Source organism: Acanthochromis polyacanthus, chromosome 2, assembly GCF_021347895.1.
Source record: "Acanthochromis polyacanthus isolate Apoly-LR-REF ecotype Palm Island chromosome 2, KAUST_Apoly_ChrSc, whole genome shotgun sequence".
Classification (NCBI taxonomy): domain Eukaryota; kingdom Metazoa; phylum Chordata; class Actinopteri; family Pomacentridae; genus Acanthochromis; species Acanthochromis polyacanthus.
Window position 1 is genome coordinate 26,516,938 of NC_067114.1, and position 19,515 is coordinate 26,536,452.

Below are 19,515 nucleotides of genomic sequence, written 5' to 3' on the forward strand. Positions count from 1 at the left end.
CAATGTGGGTCAAGCAACCCCTCAACCCCCCATTGTAACAGCAGTCCTTGATGTCAGCTCCCACCCTCAGGAGCACAATGCACCCCGACATGTCACACAAATTGCTCAGGAGTGGTCTGGGGAACATGACAGAGCTAAGCTGTTCACCTTTCCACACTCCCCAGATTTAAATCTTATTGAGCATCTATGTGATGTACCACAAGCCTGATCGAGGTAGGTCTCACTCTGCAAACCACAGGACCCACAGAATTAACTGCCACCATCCTGGTGCCACAGGACATCCTCAGAGCTCCTGTGTCCATGCCCCACTGGGTCACAGGTGTTTTAGCAGCATAAAGGAGACCAACACAATATTAGGCAGGTGTTCATAATGTTTTGCCTGATCAGTATTATATACCATATATTTCACACAACAAAATAGACACATAATTTGCAACAATTTGCAAATAAGATAACTGCTTATTGTGCATAATTAATGTTAATGTTAAGGTTTAAAGGCATAGTTTACCACTGTGGAAATTATACTTATAATTAAGTTTGCATTTGCTTTTATACCAAGGAGGATTGATGAGACGCTTTACGCTGAATATGAAGTGGCAAGCAGAAGTCCATTAGCTTAGCTTAGAAAAGGACTGGAACCATGGGTAAACAACTAACCTTGCTCTAGATGACAAAATCATCCTTGAAATTGAGGCTACACAAGGTCATACCTCCCAGAACAGGCCTTCACTTTTCTAACCTTCAAATTACCTCCATCACCTTCATGTCTGACAAAGATCTCATGTTGAGCAAAACAAATGCAGAAAGTCGGTTCTTTTCTTTGATCATGTTGAACAGCTGGAACATCCCACAGCAGCAGGATCCATACCATCCACAAATCGCACCATACAACATATGCAAGTGGCACAGCAGCAGTAATTTCATTAATTATTTACACTTCTGATGTCTTTATGATCTTATGTAGCCCATGTAAAAAAAATAAATAAATTGGTGCACAAAAATTGTCTGAGCTGTTGTACACAGATTCAGAGTATTTAAGTAAAATTATTGGAAACAAAGCAGCTGTGTCCGAGATGAATCCAGCAAAAGTTCAAATATAGTTTTCTTAAGGGAATCACAATACTTTTTGTTCTCATATGAAGATGATTATTACAGATGGTTTTCAGCTGTGCTAACTAAATGTTATAATGTCTGCAGAAGTGGCATTGCTGCATTGCTGACCTAATCACTTAAGAAAATAAAAGCAAGTAGCCTAATAATGAAAGCAGTTTATCATAGTCAGCCTGCAACTTACTGTAGACACGTCAGGTGGTTCAGTACGTTTTTATGAACTGCTGAAATGTTGTTTTTTTCCAGAACCACAAGCTACATTCAAATACCAATAATAATTCATATGAAAAAAAGAGAAGACATTTTAAGAATATTGGACATAAGCATATGTATTTGGGATTGTTGTATTATTGTTCTTTGGGACTTTATAGTAGGGATGTGCAAAATTTGTCAACTAAATGCCTAAAGAATCCTACTCTCACTAGTTAGTACAACTCATTTAATATTTAATTAATGTACTGTGTGCGATATTTCTTGTATCTACGGTGTTGCACAGCTTGTGGAACTGTTGGTCGGGGTAGCCCTGTCTAGTGGCAGGTGGCTGCTGACCCAGCCTGCTGGTAGATGGGCTACAGCTGTTATGATCCCAGCTTTAGCCTTATTCTTCTCCTTCCACCTTCCTCCTTGTCTCTCCTTCTTCTTGTCTTTGTCATCTGTCTCTCTTGCATTTTTCTCTCTCATCCTGTCATCTCTCTCCCTGTTCTCTCTCTCTCCTTGTCTTGTCCCTCTGGTTCCCTCTGTTTGGATCTGTTGGTCTCTATGTCGGTCTGTCTCCCTTGTCTCACTCACCTGTTTGCACCTTGCTGATTGCAGTAAAGCACATCAGCTGCAGTAATTAGTTCACTCCTTTCACGTGTTCTCTACCTCACCTCCAGCTATTTAAGCTCTGTGCTTTCATTCACTCCCTGACGGATCATTGACTCATATGCTGTCACAGATTCTGCTTCCCCACCACTGGACTAGCAGACTGTGGCCACCCTCTTAGTGTGCTAATGTCCGTATGTTGTAAAGCAGCAAGGTGGAAAATGGACAAATGGTATCTAATAAAAACCAAAGTGTTTGGCAGTATTTTGATCTTGGAAATGAAAATAAGGTTGTGCGTAAGCTGTGCCAAAATGAACTGGCATATAACCACTCCACTGGAAGAGAGTGAAGCAATATTCAGGAGAGAGATGTGGATGCTGATATGCTAAGTATTTTAAATCTTGTCACTCCACCAATGAACACGGCAGAGTTATGTGACGATCGGCATACATTTGTCCTTCCATCTGTGTGCAACATTACGCACAAACAGGCGAACCGATTTGGATGAAATTTTCAGGAAATGATACAAAGACCACCTCATTAGATTTTGGCAGTGATGTGACTTCTAGGGTGGATCCACATATTTAAAGCAGCACAGCATCACTGTAGCTAAAAAAAACAAGTGAACATTACCTCAGCTGCCTGCTGACGATCACGATTGCGATCCTACTGTAAATCAACAGCTGCAGACTTACCAGGACTCAGTTGATTAATTTGTGATGGTGTTTTCAAGTACCATCAGTTCTTTCCGCTCACTACATATTTGGGTGACGCAATTTGGTGTCTGCACATAACATAGACATGTACACCACATGCCTGTGCTGAGCACAAGGTCATTTTGTTTGTAGGTACATCTATATTAAATGGCCACATTCTATGTTGCCATAATTCCTGATTACCAATAACTAATAAACAAATGCTGCTTAAAATTAGTGGATTGCTATGCTCTGAGTGCTTTTCTTGTTATATTTTATTTTGTGAGCTACTGTCATATTTTGTAATATGAAGAGTTGTTGCTGAATTGTGCTCAATAGTTTTGTAGTTTTGTGAATGTTTTACTTGTAGCTTTGATTTGTCTAAATTTGTATTTTTGTCTATTCCACTGGGAAAACAATCGTTAGGAACATCCCTATTTCACAGAGGTGAACTCCAGGGTTCCCTTTAAGTTTTTTCTTTTTTATTCACTCAAATTACTAAACGGTATAGAGGGTACACATCCAAAATAAAACAAGAATAAGGATGTTCTGACTTCTCTTGAGTGGTATCTGGCTTTTCAGACAGATTTTATTTTTAATGTGTGATTTTGAAATTTTACTTCTAAACTGGAGATAAACAGAATTTAGTTAGCATTCAAAAATCAGCTGCAACATATCTTACCAGAAACAATCACTGTATCCTGTGGAAGTGGCTAAAAGGAAACAACTTTGTCTAGAACTATTTTGGACTGAAAAGATCTGTGTAATGATTGTATACTGTTAAGAAACACAATTTGTTGAACCCAAGCAGAGAACACACAGTCAGGTGGAGGCAGATTATGTGTAGATTTAATGGGGAATTCTTTAAGGGAGAGTGAGGGAGAGGGGAATTGGGTCCAGGGGGAATCTGATGATTGTTGGCGGGTGGCGTGGGTGATGGAGCCGGGGAACGATGGTATGCAGCTGCTGTGGGATGACGAGAGTGTGACAGCTTGGAGCAGGTAGAGGCTTGGTGGTGGAGCAGAGCGATGGCTTGGTTGTCGGTGTGGGGAAACCAGACGTCGACTGATCTGGGAATCCAGTAGAGCAGGCAGGGACTCAGATCCGATAATCCAAACAGAACACACAGAAGAATCCAACGAGGCAGGAGGTAATCCAGGCAGCTGAGTCGAACTAGGCAGAGGAGAAAACAGGCAGGAATTAATTACTAGAATCTACTCAGCAGGAAATATTTACATGGCAAGAGGGCAAACTCACTGCACAAGCAGAGTCTATGATCTGGCAGGGTGTGGATAAAGTAGCCGGTCTTTTATAGCAGGTCTGGAAATCAGTTTATAACTCTGCTGCCTGGATCTGGGGAAGCCACTGATTACTGAGTGGAGACAGCCGTGAGACTGCCTCCATCCAGACACAGCGGCGAGAGAGAGATGGGGAGGGAGAGAGAGAGGGAAAAGGTAATTGGTTGCCAGGTGGGACAGACAGAGAGCAGGGGAGCCCTGACAGTATACTGCATATACTGAGTAAAATGTTTAACAGTGAACAGGGGTGCTGGTGGAATGCTTTTTGTCTAAGCTGAGGTAATTGTCTTGCTATATTTATATTTAATGTACAGACATGAAAGTCAGTTCAATTGTTTACTTTTTCTTCAATACAGACAAATTATAGCATAAGTCATGTAATGGCACTTTACACAATGAGGTCAAGACCTTACAGCATTATAGAAAGAAAATCAACATTCCCCTATTGAGCAAACACTTGGCATGAGGGAGGAAAAACTTCCCTTTAACAAAAGGAAACCTCCAACAGAACCAGACTCGGGATAGGTGGCTGTCTGCCTCGACCAGCTGAGGTGTGAGGAGAGGACAGAGAAAAGATAAGCTTTGAGAAACAACAAACAATAAACAGTGGACAGGTTGGTGAGGCCAGCAACCACAGATTAGATACATGCAGCTCCGGAGCAAGAGTTACCTGCAGAGAGGTACAAGGAGAGCGGTGTCAATCCTTTCATCTGACTCTCAGCAAGATTTGTAGGTTAACTGCATACTGCACTGCTCTTCTTTTGAGCAGAAAAGTCCAATCCACTTGATACCTGTTAAAACTTTCTATGTGGTGAGAACATTTCCACCGATGACCACACTGTCAGCAGAAACGGTTTTGGGCAAGTCTAGAATCTCAGGCACTGAACATACGGCCCCACTGTGATTTAGACCGATAAGATAGGTAGATTGTTATATAACAGCTTTACACAGTGCTGCTATGCATTTGCAGTCAGAAACAGTGAAGAGCTGCAGAGGAAAATATTCAGGTAGCTGGCTACTAAATGAAAATGCAAGCCAGTGTCATCGTGCATGCAGTGTCACAATTCATGGTTATGTTTAAACAACTCACCTGCTCCTCTAAATCCAATTCATGACTCCTCTGCTGATCACTTGAAGCTTATTTGCAAGTACACTGCTGCTCATGAGGATGGGCAGACAACACTCTTTCTCTTTGCCTTTCAAAAACTACTAAGTGTGTCTGCTTTGTTCATTATACTGTCTCTCCTTGGTAATAAGGCATATGAAATCATATCAGGAATTCTGTGGCAAAGTAGAAAGATTCATGATGTGTTCTCAGCAGTAGACCAAATCTGTGTGGTCAGTAATTTCTTTTGACTTTGCTGGTGGTTGTTCCTACATGTCAGCGGTGTGTTGGTGCACATCCCCCTCACATGAGGCATTTCCGAAAATGAGGTGATTCAACAGCACTCCACCAGGAGGAAATACTCTCAATCTGCTTTAGTCCTAACACAGAATTTAATTTTAATTAAATGGTTAATGAGCCATGGGATTAATGCCAATGACTTTTTAAAGCAAACATCTATAAATCATTAAGGCCCCATTTGAAAGGGAGAGCAAGCAGGGCTAACGACTGTACGTGCCTCCAGCTGCCTGTTGCCCCCCCACCCCCCACCCCACCCCACCCATCCACCCACTCTGTCCAGGGCCAGATCAGCCTTACGATTGGTCAAATCAGCAGCAGGCAGACAGGCTGATTTGTGCATTGAATAACCTTCGTCTTAACAGTTGAGATCAAACACATACGTGCTAATTAGATGAGATTGGCCACTGAAGCTCAATGAAACAAGTCACAGTCGCGCAGCACTTTTGTGAATTTTTGGTAACTTTTACTCTTAAAGATTCCATTGGAGTTCTTAATGTGACATAGAAAAAACAAACAAACAAAAAAACAAGTGTGAATGGAATCTCAGACAGTGAAGCATCAGTGCAAACCAATGGGCCATGAGACACTTTCATTTGACAAGTTGTTCAAATATTTAGGTAACTCTAAAAGTTGCACAAGCAAATGTAGCATGTACTTCTTGTACAAATGAGCAATTGTACAATTAGGTCAACGGCCCTTCTGAAAACCGTAAAAAACCATAAATCCGAATTCCAAACACGTGGTGACCTAAAAAGTGAAACTGCATATTTTTGGACCAGTTTTCTGACAAACTTATTCCTTTTCATTTGCCAAGATATCTGGCTCATAGAGCTTTGGCTGTTTGCACTTTGAACAGACATTTAAAGGCCAGAGTCATCCTTGATTAGATGTCTCTTCTAGTTGCTACCTGATGATAAATATTCTTGCACAATATATTACTAGTAGTTAGCAGTGTAATAATTAAATATTTTCAGATTTATTTGGTACACTATTTTTGGTTTGAACCATCCGATTTTGCTGTTGTGTCCTTATATGGATATTGTACACGAGGCTAGCATCTAGCTTGCAAAACTGTTACACATACACTACCATTCAAAAGTTTGGGGTCACCCAAATAATTCCTTGTTTTCCATGAAAACTCACACTTTCATTCATATGCCAACATAATTGCGCAAGGGCTTTCTAATCATCAATTAGCCTTTTAACACGATCAGCTAACACAATATACCATGAGGACACAGGAGTAATGGTTGCTGGAAATGGGCCTCTGTACCCCAATTAGCTAGGCAGATATGTGTAAATGGAGCTAGGAATTTTGCATTTTTAGGTACAAGCATGAAACTTGGCATAGTTATTGTCCATGGTCCAGAGAATATTTTTGGATATGGAGCCAACATTCAAAGGCCCCTGTCAGGTGTAGTGGCCGTTTTCAAAATGGCTGCCAAAAATCACACTTTGTGCGAGAAAAAAATAGATCTCAGTGAATCCCGAGCTAATTTTGTTAACCCAGGTAATGATTTTATGGCTTGTTTGGGTGCAGAATCGATTTTCAAGGTTTTAAAGCCAGTACATCGTGATTGTGACCCTTAAATGCAAGATGGTGGCCAAATTGGGAAAAAAAAATTATAAAGTAATTATTCAGCGAGGAGTTGTAATTCACATGGTTATGAAGCCATGAAATATTCTCCTAGAACAGATGACAACTTTTACCAAGCATGTTTGCATTAATACCTTGCTTCAAATTCAATATGCTGACCAATGTAACTTCCATGAAAGATTTTCAAAACATCTAAAATTGCCATAATTTCTTAATTCAATGGCACAATCTTGAATTTCAAGCACGTCAGAAAAACTGAATGTTAGATTTTAGTTTCAATTATTTATAATATAAAAGACATTGTCCATCCATCCATCCATCCATTCTCTAAACACCGCTTTATCCTCACTAGGGTCGCGGGGGGGCTGGAGCCCATCTCAGCTGACTCGGGCGAAGGCAGGGGACACCCTGGACAGGCCACCAGTCCGTCTAAAAGACATTGTCTCATACTAAATTACTTTTATAAGCATATGTGGATGACACAGACCTATTGCATAACAACCAACTGTCAATTCTTATGATACGTTCTCTTTGGCCTAACCTAGGTATTGCTCCTCGAGCTTCTACTTAGATGAGATTCCATTTTCAAATATGCAAGTTATAACCAATAATGTGTGTCGTGTAATAGCATAAATGTACACTGGTGTAATTTATTGTTTTATTTGTTCTACAGGTGACAACTGTAACAGTTTACAGTAACTGACAGAATGTCCAAAAGTTTTCAGCTAGTGGATCCACACATTCCCCATTCCTCTAGAGAGACTTCAATGAAGTAACCAGTTAAGACTGACTAGACCAAGTGTGTTCTGTGCCAAACGGTAACAACTAAACCCTTACAATGTCCAATGGAGTCGAAACTTCATGATTTTGCTCTTGGTAAAGGATATTCTACACTCTCATGAAATGTCATGCATTTTAATGAGCTAAATCAACTCCCTATTCCAAATGACCTGAGCAGACTCGATGAAGGCAATGGCACTGGGTAGCATTTGGGACAGCTAAGCTGTTCAGGTACATTCCAGCACATGGGATTGCTGCATCCCTCGGCCTTAGCAAGTCACAAGCTTTGCCAGTATTTCAAGCCGACACAGGGTGTGAAATGGCAGAATTAAGTGATAAGGATTTGGCTGTGTTGGAATAGTTTACCATTCTGTTATATGATCGTACTTGTACTTCAATGGGCATAAACATGGTTCATCAAGAGATGTTCGCAGAGAAAGTATGAACCTTGGATGCCATTTCTCCAACCAAGGCAACTTTGTTGAGGCATATCAAGCGTGCAGTATACCAGGGTGGTTACTGTTGGGGAAATGCTTTTAATGCCACAATTGCAATGCCATCACCAGATGAATGGGACTGGATAGAACTGTGATCTGTGAACTACCGTGATGCCTAATTGGGTACCTTCTTTTTTTAATTGAAGCTTTGGGGCAGATATGTGAAAAAAATCAAGGTCAAGGTGTCTTTATTAGTCTCCCTTGGGAGAAATTTGTCTTAGACAGAGAGGTCTGCTGCACAGATAACACATGCCACTCCATTCATAATTCTCTATACACCACTTTATCCTCACTAGGGTCGCGGGGGGTGCTGGAGCCTATCCCAGCTGACTCGAGCGAAGGCAGAGGACACCCTGGACAGGTCGCCAGTCTGTCGCAGGGCTACATATATAGACAAACAATCACTCCCACATTCACACCTACGAACAATTTAGAGTGATCAATTAACCTCAGCATATTTTTGGACTGTGGGAGGAAGCCCGAGTGCCCGGAGAAAACCCACGCATGCACAGGGAGAACATGCACACTCCATGCAGTAAGAGCCCGGGCTCAGGCCGGGACTCGAACCAGGGATCTTCTTGCTGAAAGGTGAAAGTGCTAACCACTACTCCACTGTGCAGCCCTCACATGCCACTCATACAATAAAATAAACAACCAGATAAACCCTAACCCTACATCCAGAATAAAAATAAATAAATAAAGAAGTAAATAAGTGAAATAAAGTTGCAATGCATTGCAAATGAGGAGGTAAGGTGATAAGATGCAAGAAACCTAGGAAATCTGCATCTTGTCATTTGCATTTTTAAGGAAAGCACCTCACAACATTTTCTTACAGTCTTACTTGGAACCCCACTTGGAGCTTACTCTAGGTACATTAAAACAATATTTGGAATTGAGTGAGTTTTTACCAGACCGAGAAGGTCCGTAGGTCAGGTCAAGGGAAATGATAATTGCACAGGCATGAAATAAGGTAAAATGATGTTAGCAATGTTTTTAATGGATTCTTTGATACTGAAAACATAGGTATAACACCAGTATCATGCCTCTACTATTTACTGAGGTCAAGATATGGGCATAAATAGGAGTTTAGGAGTTTGGTGGCCATTTTGAAAATCCAAGTGGTTGCCTCATCACAATGCTACAATGAGATCATCTAGTATTGTCAGGAATGTTTTTAATAGATTTCTTGACCCTGAAAACATGGATAAAAACACCAGAATCATGCCTCTACAAGTATCAGGAGCTGAGATATGTGCTCAATAAATTTCAAAAGGCAGCCATCTGTAAAAATGGCTGCCTCAGCTGTCAAGGGACTTTGGATTTTTGGTTCCATATCCAAAAATATTCCCTGGGTCATGGACAACAACTGTGCCAAGTTTCATGCTTGTACCCTAAAATACCCAATTTTTTCACATATCTGCCTAGCTTTAAGTAGATATTCCATTAAAAATCAGCCGTTTCCAGCTAGAATAGTCAATTGTCACATTAACAATGTTTCGACTGTATTTCTGATTCATTTCATGTTATTTTCATTGAGGAACTGCTTTTCCCTTCAAAAAAAGGACATTTCTAACTGACCTCAAACTTTTGAACGGTAGTGGGTTTTTTTTTTTTTTTTGGTTTTTTTAGTTGTTTTTTTTTTAATGGCTAAAAGTCCAGAAGTTATAAAGGTAGAGCAAGTGGCTGCAGCAAATCTGAACCTTCTGCTGCATTTGTGACTGAAACAGACAATGGTGAAGAAGATGCAGTCACTGACATTAGCCCTTGTAGGAGAGGAAGAATTATGTCAGGGGAAAAATTCTACTATTGGAAAAGTTATGCTGTAACTTTGCTTTGGTCTTGTGTATTGATATTTTAGCTCAATAGCATTGACACATTTATTTATTTTTATTTTTTTTGTTTTTTCTTTCTTTTGGTGCAATATGTAAATTGAGCCTCCTGGTGCACTGTATGCTTCATTTTAAGCTCTGCAGATACATAAATATTGATCTGGCAAATCTATTTCACTACATTTTTACACTTAAAAGTCTTGGATATACAGCGGTGTTGTTTAGCGTTGAAACTATGTATAACACAAATAAACTATAAACATGCTAATATAAAATTAGGTATGCTAAAGTGTTTGATGAACACTACCCCACTGGAAAAAAACCAACTTTGTTTTAATTTGATTGTATTTTTTTAATCAGACAGAATCAACTGGCTGTTTTCCACTGCAGGAACTTGCGATTTGTTTCTCAGGTGCTCCTCTACAACTCCAATTAGGACTATGGAAAATAGCTACTGAAGGGTAGATACTTCTGAGTGGCCCCGAAAAACTGCAGTGCAGGACTTGATTCTGATTGGTTAAACTATGAGGAAAAAAAATGTTGATTGGTAAACTTGGAAAGGACAATCAGCATCTTCAACATCAACAACATCATCAAATGGGCTAATGTAACAAACCCTCCATTGTTTGATTTCCTACTAGCTCATTGAACTGGAGTTACATCCACCAACTGCTATTTGTTGATCTTTCGATGAACTCTGAGTTCATGTTGTAATCAAAGATTTCCTACAGAAGTGGACGGTTGCCTGATAACTCGTATTTGGTATTTCAGATGTTTAAAAATGTGACATTTAGCTTGAATTTGTGATCTGTATTTCCCCTTTAAAGATCAATTTTTATTTTTGGTTGAGAATTTTGAATCTTTTTTATTTCTTATTTTTTATTATTATTATTCTGAACTTGAAGTCTGAAAAATGGGAAAATCAGTATTTTTTAATGTTTGAGTTTTTTAAATAAATTAGAACAGATATTGCTGTAACTGCGGTAATTGTTTGCTTAGTCATTCATATTTTATCTTACAGGGAAATATTTAAAAACTTTAATTACAAAAAATGGACAAAGACAAGAGAAACATCCTGCTTTACAGTTGTGGAGATGCCTCAAGTCTATCCAAACTTAAAGTCACATCCTATAATATGATATGAATTGTCTTTCAAAATGATCAGATATAAGCAGCGACTCAAGGCCTGCAGCGTGAATTGAGTCTCTGCATCTGGGATATTAAATCTTCTCTTTACTGGCAGCAGCCTAAATGGATGAGTTTGGAGATGCTTCCAAAAAAATGGATGATCTCATCAGCACAAGCACGAAAAGTACAAACCTCAGTGTCCTTGTGTCCTGTTGTCCCAGGTTGGCTGGATTTACAGTTTAAACACATTTATCAGTGAGATACTATGATTTTTAGGTGATCCTTGATGTCTGGAACTAAATAACAGACACAAAATAATGAAAAGGTAGTGAACAAATGATCAAAATATAAAATGAAGAGAGCCAATTTTTTTATTTCTATTTTATATCCCTTATTAATCCCACGAGGGGAAATTCTGATTTTCGCATATCCCCCCATCGGGGGGTCAGAGCGCAGGGTCAGCCACGATACAGCACCACACATTCACCCATTCACTGATGGCGGGAGCTGCCATGCAAGGCGCTAACCACGCACCCATCAGGAGCAATTAGGGGTTAGGTGTAAATGGTAAATGGTTGTATTTATATCGCGCTTTTATCCAAAGCGCTTTACATGATACATCACATTCACCCATTCACACACTGATGGCGGAAGCTGCCATGCAAGGTGCTAACCACGACCCACCAGGACCAATTAGGGGTTCGGTGTCTTGCTCAGGGACACCTCGACATGAGCATGACAGGCCGGGGGATCGAACCGCAACCCTCTGGTTGCGAGACGGCCACTCTACCCACTGAGCTATGCCACCCCATAATGCAGGATATAGTGTGTTTAAAAAAAACAAAAACAAAAAAAAAAACAGTTTTAATCACTTTGTTTAAAGTTGGAGCTTTTCAGCTCTCAGGGTTGTGAACATTTCATCCAAAAATGGGTTGTTCTGAAGCTAAAATATTGACGAGAACCAAGTGAGAAACTAGAAAAGCACTCAGAGAGCACAGTACTCTGCCAAGGCTGCTCATTCCCCCAAATGGCATTGTCAGAAATTCAGCATTTCTCTTAGAAATGCGGTATTTGTTTATTAGTTACAGATGGTCAGAAGTCACGGCACCATAGAATGTCACCACTTAATATAGATGCACCAACAAACAAAATGACCTTCCACTGAGCACAGGCATGTGAAATGCATGTATGTGTTATGTATGGATACCAAATCGTGTCATCTAAATATGTAGCAGGTGGTGTGAATTGATGGGACTCGGAAAGACCCTCACAATTTAATCAGTTGTTCCTTGCATCATTTCCGATGGATAAGTCCCAATAAGTCTGCAGTGGTGGATTTGTAGTAGGGTCATTTTTGACTCTTAGGACAAGGGGAGTGTACAGGATCTTGAGACTTCAATCATGTGATTGTCAGCAGGCAGCTGATGTAGTGTTCACTTGTAGTCATAGTTCCAGTGACGCCATGCCACTATTTCGCAAGGATATAGAAATCTTTGACAAATCTGTGGATCCAGACTATAATCCGTGTCACTGCCATAATCTAATCACTTGGTTCTTGTGTCATTTCTGACTATCCTTAAAAATTTCATCCAAATCTGTTCCTCAATTTTTGAGTAATGTTGCTAACAGACAGACACACAGACAGACAAACCAACGATGATTGTTACATAACTCCACTGTGTTAATTGGTTTAGTAACAAAAGAGCAAAAGATGAACTGGATCTGAAATGGAATCATTATGTGAGTGTGTGTGAGGTACCTGTGTAAACAAACAAGCAAGCACAACCGTGTGTTTCCTGGTTGTCCAAAGAAACTTGACTTTTGCTGTGCTTGTGCTAGCCATTCGCCACTTCGCCATAGGCGAAGCCTTCCCCAGGATGGCGAAGCCATTTTTAGCATATTTAGCCACGGTGGCGAAGCTAATTTTGCCTAATAAATGCGAAAAAAAGGGTTAACTTACAACTTTTTCGTAATTTGCTGAGCGATAATCAAACAAAATAACAAACCGCGTCTCCTTTACTGAAGAGCGCTACCGAGTATAACCGGAACGACCCGGATGCTTCCCATCATTAATAGATGCACACCGTCATGTGTCTCGTCTCAGCCAATCAGAAAAAAGGATTCGGACTACAGCTCTCGGTCTCTGCACCTAGCTTACTCCATTTCCACCAACACACACACATGCACGCACACACACACACACACGCGCGCACACACACACACACACACACACACACACACACACACACACACACACACACACACACACACACACACACACACACACACACACACACACAGGTGCACATACACTTCCCTCATCCCCAATCCCCTGGTCCTTGTGCATCCCAACTAGTTAACCCATGCCTTTTTTTCTTCCTGTTTTAATTATTGCTATTCAGGCCTTCAGCTGCTATTTGGCTAGCAATTAATTGGTCATTTCATTGTTTTTGAATCTGTCCATTACTTTCTCAATTGAGTGATTATTTGTTCTATAAACTGTCAGAAAAGGGTGAAAAATATATTGTATCAGTGTTTCCCAAAGCCCAAGATGATGTCCTCAACTGTCTTGTCTTTTGTCCACAACTTCGCGCACCACACTACAGATACTGAAAAAGTGTGGCTAAATGTGGCTAAACAAAATTCTAGCACTTTAGCCACAGTGGCTAGAGACAAATTTTCCCTAGTGCAAGCACAGTTTTGGTGTCAACATGGACATCTGCTGAATTTCAGCAGAAGCTCAAGTCACTGGCAGATTGACAAGTGGCACGAGTGGCTATTATTTATGACCCCTAACTTTGTATTCTGACATATTTCCAGTGTTCAACTATTTCTTAAACACAGTTTATTTGCTGTAGCCAACACCTGTCCACCTGAAAAAAACACATCCCTAACTTTAGTCAGTAACTGCTACCACAACTGTTACGCTACAACAGACTAAACTGGTCTCTGTGGATAAGGTATACTTTGAAGAATTTTGAATGTCCTCTCTCTGTCTCTCTTCTGTTGTTATTACAAGAGAAAAGACAGATTCGGAAACCTTCAGCAAAGCTGGCATTATTACTTCTCCCTCATAAAACGTCATTTAGAATTTAGAATAAATAGCAAACTCATAGTAATAAGTCAGTAAACACTGATTTGATGGAACCTGTTCTAAAAATTCTCAGCTGCAAATATCCCAAATATGACAGAAAAGAAATAAAGCTAAATAATGTTATCGATTCTTTAGTAAAAATTAAATATAGCCTGATCCTGGCACAGTTAGCATATACATAGCCTGTGCAGATTTACCATCCCCTTCACTCCCTTTGCCCCTTTCTCCCCTTCCCTCTTTCTTTTCTCATTGTTATGGAAATCTGAATAGCAGACAGTGGAATAGTGTTGTGTGGATCAGTCTGTGTCAGCATCGGCGTCAGTTTAGGGGGGGACGGTGGGGACGTGTCCCCCCCACTTTTTGTCAGGGGTCATTTTGTCTCCAACACATTCAAATTCTTCACATGTAAGCCGTTGTAAACCCAGTTATTTTCAGTAGTATAGAAAATTCCGACGCTCATGAACACACCATCTGCACTCGGCCGAGAGTTGCACAGACACGCAGCACACCTTCGTGAGGCTAAAAAAAAACACAAAAAAAACCACGCAGATGCTAAATTTGCGCCTGTGCCAAGTGGAAGCTCCGACCAGAGGCGTGCAGGGGCAAAATTGCGGCCCGGGAGAATTAGTACTATAACGGCCCACAGACTCCTCTACGCATGTACCGATAGCTGAACAGCTTGAGCTTCCGCCTTTGGTGTGGTGATTGTGAGTTTGAGCCCAGCTTGTGGCATTTTGCCGCCGTTCTTCGACATTTTCTCAAAGTGCTGTGGTCTCCATCCCCCCCACTTTTAAAAACAAACTGACGCCCTTGTGTGTCAGGGCCTCCTCCTCACCCCCTGTCCCACCTGGCATCCAAATCCCCTTTTCCTATCTTTCTCCCTCTTTCCCTTTCTTCTCCCTCTCCTTCCTTCCTCTCTCCTTCCCCTCTCTCTCCAGCTCTGCACCAGGTGGAGTGCAGCATCACGGCTGCCTCCACTTCGCAATTTGCTCTTTCCCCAGAATCTGGGCAGCTGCGGTTCATTCACTGATTACACCTCCCGACAATAAAAGACCGGCTCATCCTCCCAGACTCCGCCAGATTGTCAACTCGACTGCATAGTCAGTTTCCCTCTTGCCGCGTTAATTCTGTCTGTGTTTTTGAAAGACAAATCTAACGTTGTTTCTCCTCTCCCTTCGCCTAGAGACCCAGCTGCCCGGACCCCCTCCTGTCCTGCCTACATCCCTCGAATCCATCTCCGACTCCCCCTCTTGGATTCCGTCTGCACCATGTTCCCCCCTCGGATTCCCTCCTCGGCTCCCCTCCTGCATCTCTGGATCCATCTGCCGTCTCCCGGCTCCACCTGACACATCCGCGCTCCCGGACCGCCAGCGCTCAGCTTCCTCCCACCTCCGGCTTCCTCGTCATCCACCATCCTCCTGCCGCCAGGGATCCGCCAGGGATCCACCCGCTCACCGGCCGCCGCACTCTGGTCCCCCCGGAAGTACCTGCGACCGCTGATCCCCGGTTCCGGAGCTCCATCCCCGGACCCACACCACCTCTTCCCCCCGGACACACTCCTGGCTCCCCACATCTCCACCACAACCCCTCCCCGCAATAAAACGTTTCCATCTCTCCCTCGGTAGTGTGGTTCTCTGCTCGGGTTCAGGTTCTAACTTTGTGACAGTCTGAGCCACTTACTTTGCTTTCCATTTGAAGATTCAGGGCAGTGTACAAATAGACTGGACAGCTAGCAGACCGCGAGGAGATATTGGCTGAATTTGATAATAAGTATATTGGATTAAAATCGCTGACTCTACCTTTAAGTCTTTACACTGGCTTCTAGTTAATTACAGAATCGACTCTAAAATACTGCTTATTGTCTGCTAAATGGTTTAGACCCAAAGTACAACTCTGATATGTTTCAGGCGTACAGGTCTGTTGGTGCTGCTCATTGAGTAGTGCCCAAAGTGGAAACTAAACACAAAAAAATAGCATTTTGTCACTGTGTTGCTTGTTGCTGCTATCAGCTTGCATTAAGTTTTACACACACATAAATACGTAAGTCTGATCTGTTCTGAACTCCAGTTTAATGACACTGCACACGCTATGGTTTATGCTTTTGGGCACTCCTTTAATCATGCTTTTATTTAATGCCTTCTATGCCTTTCAGTTCATCCTTTCCCTATTTATGTGCAGCACTTCAAATGGCCTTTGTGTGTTAAAAGTGGGCTGTATAAATAAACACGTCTTGCCTTAAAGCATAATGTGGTCTGCCAGATCTTTTACAATCATTTGTCACAGACACTGAACATATGCTACCAATATTATTAGCATCAATGCCGTGTCTCACTTTATAGACATTTCTTTTAATGCATCAAAATGATTTATTTTAGTTCGGTTACGTGGAGGTGAACAAGTTTTTAAGCCTAACTATTTAATTTGACAAAGTCAGTGACTAAGGACCCCAATGGCCACCTGTAGATGATTTATTTGGCTTTCCCTCCACTCCAACATCAATTGTATTATGAAAAGGAGAATTGGATGTAAAATCCCCTGTGGCATGTGCTAAATTTACCTTAAACCAAATCACTAAAGCCTACTGGTGCTTGACAGTCTGGGCAGGTGTTCAAACTCCTCAGCAATATCCAAGGGAGGCCTGCTAGCATTGTTCACCTTTTATGCATTCTTATTTATTAATCTGACTCACTCGCTCCTCTACTGAAGACTCGAGCCACTGAAAGTCAACCAATGCACTTGAAAAATGCACTTTTTTTTTCACTCATCTGTGTTCAGAAACCTCTTAAGCTGAAGGATCATTAATGGAGTTTTTCATGTTATCGCTGGTTTTAAATTGCACTGCGAAACTGATGCCACGTCTTTGATGCACAACATGGGTCAAAAGTGACCTGACTGAGTTTTTATGCTCTATCTCTTTGCAATAAACTAATTTCATCATTCAGTATTCCAGGTATTCCTCAATTAACTTGTTTTTGATCATTATACATCCTTTTTTATTTATTTTTTCCATTCCTACTTTTTGAATAAAAACCCTTTTAGTTTCACTACACTTATAAAGGAACAACATGGGTCAAAAATTACCCATGTTCGTTTTCTATGTTATTTCACGTACGGCTGAGTGTTTCCTTCATATATACTGAAATGAATTATATTGTATCATTTAGTATTCCAATGTATTCAGTAAATATCTTATTTTTGTTCAGCACAAATCATCATTTTTATTTTTCCTTTCTAACATAAACAACCACAACTCTTATATTTCTAACATCAAGTTTACACACATGGGTCAAACGCAACCCACATGCATTTACTATAGCATCTGACAGGAAACTGTGAAATTTGTTTGTTTCCAAGTAGGAACATATTTACCTTGGACAACTATTCACCTGCCAGACATTTCACAGAACATGAACCGGCGGGAATATGGGGGAGACCTGGGTCCGTGGGTGGGTATTGTAGTCTGGAGGTAATGCAGGGACTAGATGGAATCCAAAGGAGGAAATGAGTCTATGAGAGGATCAGCAGTCTATGGTCTGGTGGGGAGTGAATGACCGAACTGGGCTTATATAGTATGAGGTGGGATTGAGAACTGGTGAGATGGGTGAACAGGTGAGATGATCAATGCAGCTGTCACCAATTGCTGCTAATACTAATGTCACAGAAAAATAATGTCATAGCGATCAGCAGTACCATTCTCACCACATCTTATATAAAACGTACATTGTAATGAATCAGACTAATATATATATGTATATATATTGTATATATATTAACAATCTTTCTTCTCTGGCCAGAAGACTTCATGCCAGGTTGGCTGTATGGAAGTTCCTCAAATTATGTTTTACAGGCAGCTTAAATAAAAAAAACTGTTAAATGAAGATGTTGTTTGCTTTTTCTTATTATTACTATTATTATTTCCTAATATTTTCAGCTATTGTTAGTTTTTGTTGTTGTTGAAGAAGTCAGAAAATTTAGAACAATTTTAAACAGGACACTTAGATAAAAGACCTCTGTCTCCACAAATTCCAAATCTGGACTTGCACCCAGACTTTTTACAAAATATGTAGTGACTGCCTCATTGCGAGGCGAGCCCAGTCTGTGAAAACAAATCAAAACATTGTTTTACTACTTACAGCAGAATAACTGTAAAGTATTTTTTAAAGTCATTAAAAACAGTTTCAAGGTAGCAGACACAATTTCAATAAACAGTCCCACCCTTGTTCATATTTCCTTCAGAGTTATGAAGTCTATGAACCGTTTCCTAAAAGTACAAAAAGGCAGAGTCGCATTTGTGAACAAAGATACAGGACTATGTGATATCACTGCTTAATGTTACCAATTCAGAGCATTGTGCTAAAACTCACTAAAAATATCCTACAAATGGAATATATTCTTACCACAATTTTGGGACTGTGCACTTGTTTTTGTCTTTTCTGCTGAATTCCCTCCCCGCTGGAGAAGCTGTTTAATTTGGCTTCCATGGCAGCCATCCTCTCCCACAGCCTCTGCTCACTCACCTCCGACACCAGTCCAGCTTCTGCTCCAGCTGTGCTATTTGCGCCCCTCTCCTCCAAGACACACAGACACACACTAATTTGCATTTGTATGGCTCACAGTATTTTCACTGACACGAGAAAGCGCCCCCCGTCTTGGGGGCTGGAGGATCAGCCATCCACATCAATTCACGGCAATTCCCGGTAGTTTTCTGTGCTGACTGCAAGTTCCTGTTTACTGCCATTAACTTGAAATTCCATGAAAATTTACAGTGCTGTTTACTGATGAAAATCCCTCCTTTCATGCAGTGACAAGGAGGGAGAAATAGGGAAAAAAGAGTGAGAAGAAGGGAGAAGAACAGGGGCTGGAGCAGGGAACATAAGATTCCTACACACATCTGACACATGTAAGTCTTGTTATGCAGGTGTTACCTAAGAAAACATTTGATGACATTTGTGAAAGATAACTGTACATAATATTTGATTCAGTTTGGGTTATCTTGACAGTGAGTACATTATTTGCCAGAAATGTATAATTACTATCAGTTAGCTAGCACTTGACATATTATATTTTATTTAGCTAATTCTTGTCTATAGCTAAGTATTGTAGTTAGTTTAGCTAACTATTTGTCATTTTTGACCCATGTTGTGCATTAGAAGAGTTCATGGAATATCATGTTTTTGTCTATCAATACAGAATTCATCAACATATCTGGTATTTATGGCATGGACTTCATAGTTTTAAAAAAGTGTGGCATTACTTTGGCATTTGGTGACATAGATGC

At 40.8% G+C, this 19,515-nt stretch overlaps 1 long non-coding RNA gene across 2 annotated transcripts; it reads right to left on the reverse strand.

Moving 5' to 3' along the window:
• Positions 1–3,436: 3,436 nt before the first annotated feature.
• LOC110965221 (uncharacterized) lies at positions 3,437–18,811 on the reverse strand. Of its 2 annotated transcripts, none has more exons than XR_002596649.2 (3): positions 18,635–18,811; positions 3,867–4,003; positions 3,437–3,782 (listed from the first exon to the last, which is right to left on the reverse strand). It is a non-coding gene; the product is annotated as an uncharacterized LOC110965221 (long non-coding RNA). The 2 variants fall into 2 exon arrangements; XR_007947321.1 differs by having other exon boundaries at positions 3,867–4,453.
• Positions 18,812–19,515: the final 704 nt, after the last annotated feature.